Source organism: Schistocerca gregaria, chromosome 2 (assembly GCF_023897955.1).
Source record: "Schistocerca gregaria isolate iqSchGreg1 chromosome 2, iqSchGreg1.2, whole genome shotgun sequence".
Classification (NCBI taxonomy): domain Eukaryota; kingdom Metazoa; phylum Arthropoda; class Insecta; order Orthoptera; family Acrididae; genus Schistocerca; species Schistocerca gregaria.
The window spans coordinates 804,298,276-804,300,458 of record NC_064921.1 but is presented as its reverse complement, the minus strand read 5'-3'; positions in this window follow the sequence as shown (position 1 = coordinate 804,300,458).

The window sequence follows — 2,183 nt, the reverse complement described above, 5'->3', positions numbered from 1 at the left end:
AGTCCTGTGGAACGGCTTGCCATGCCATTTCCACCTGGCGCCTCAGTTGGACCAGCGTTCGTGCTTTACGTGCAGACCGCGTGAGACGACGCTTCATCCAGTCCCAAACATGCTCAATGGGGGACAGATCCGGAGATCTTGCTGGCCAGGGTAATGGACTTACACCTTCTAGAGCACGTTGGGTGGCACGGGATACATGCGGACGTGCATTGTCCTGTTGGAACAGCAAGTTCCCTTGCCGGTCTAGGAATGGTAGAACGATGGGTTCGATGACGGTTTGGATGTACCGTGCACTATTCAGTGTCCCCTCGACGATCACCAGAGGTGTACGGCCAGTGTAGGAGATCGCTCCCCACACCATGATGCTGGGTGTTGGCCCTGTGTGCCTCGGTCGTATGCAGTCCTGATTGTGGCGCTCACCTGCACGGCGCCAAACACGCATACGACCATCATTGGCACCAAGGCAGAAGCGACTCTCATCGCTGAAGACGACTCGTCTCCATTCGTCCCTCCATTCACGCCTGTCGCGACACCACTGGAGGCGGGCTGCACGATGTTGGGGCGTGAGCGGAAGACGGCCTAACGGTGTGCGGGACCGTAGACCAGCTTCATGGAGACGGTTGCGAATGGTCCTCGCTGATACCCCAGGAGCAACAGTGTCCCTAATTTGCTAGGAAGTGGCGGTGCGGTCCCCTACGGCACTGCGTAGGATCCTACGGTCTTGGCGTGCATCCGTGCGTCGCTGCGGTCCGGTCCCAGGTCGACGGGCACGTGCACCTTCCGGCGACCACTGGCGACAACATCGATGTACTGTGGAGACCTCACGCCCCACGTGTTGAGCAATTCGGCGGTACGTCCACCCGGCCTCCCGCATGCCCACTATACGCCCTCGCTCAAAGTCCGTCAACTGCACATACGGTTCAAGTCCACGCTGTCGCGGCATGCTACCAGTGTTAAAGACTGCGATGGAGCTACGTATGCCACGGCAAACTGGCTGACACTGACGGCGGCGGTGCACAAATGCTGCGCAGCTAGCGCCATTCGACGGCCAACACCGCGGTTCCTGGTGTGTCCGCTGTGCCGTGCGTGTGATCATTGCTTGTACAGCCCTCTCGCAGTGTCCGGAGCAAGTATGGTGGGTCTGACACACCGGTGTCAATGTGTTCTTTTTTCCATTTCCAGGAGTGTAGTATATATCTGTATCAGCATTTATAGTCGATATTGAAGAGACAGGCTATGTCAATAAGAACGTGCACAAGACTTGATAAACGTTGAGTAATAGTAAACGATAGCAGATAGTGCCCCCACCCCGCCTGGATACCTGCAAGCGTTAGCACGTCGCTTCCGGGCTTCGGGGAGAAACGTCAGCCCCGCTCGAATCCTGGCGGATTAATGAAAAGAGCTGCTGTTCCGGCCAGCCTGGATGTGGTTGTTGGCAGGTTTTCCACAGCAGACTATACGAATGCCGGGCAAGTCCCGCCTGTTACATGAATCACAAACATGTAGAAAATCTTCAACACCAGACGCAGACAGCTAGGGTACAAAAATTCAGTTCCCTGGAAAGAGAGGATTGCAGAGTGATAAATTCTCTCCAAGGCTGCTTCCAATCCATCTATTTCGACCAAAGCCGATGCGCCATTTGCCAAAATCCAAGGGAGGGGGAACGCCTATGTGGTGATCGGGCAAGGTCTCTATCTTATTAGTAACCGCGCAACACCTGGCTTCGTACGTGAATCACCCTTTCCTAAAACGTCTCGAAAGCAACAAACAGGTAAAGTGTTAGTTCTTATTGGCGCTGTAAACGTTGTAATGATGTACCGTGCGCTTTTATTTGCGAAGGAGCCTTCCCAAAGGCATAAGAGGTGGCCCACACAAATGTGACGTGACTCAGCAACCAGGGCACGTTAGTATGGTGGGCGGACAGGAAAGGTGCAGCGAAACGTTGCGTGTTGCAACGTAGTTGATGGCGGTGGGGTGGGGGGAGATAATGTGGCCAGCAGCGGAGCTGGTTTGACAGGGCACATCACGTGCGGCGAATGTAGTACAAGGCAGCTCGTGTTTCCAGTGCCGGGTAGGATGCGAGTCAGTGGGAAGTTGTACAAAAAAATAAATGAAATATGACATAAACACAGTGAAGTGCTCGGCAGTCAAATGTATAAGATTTGTAGAGTTTCAAAAGAATC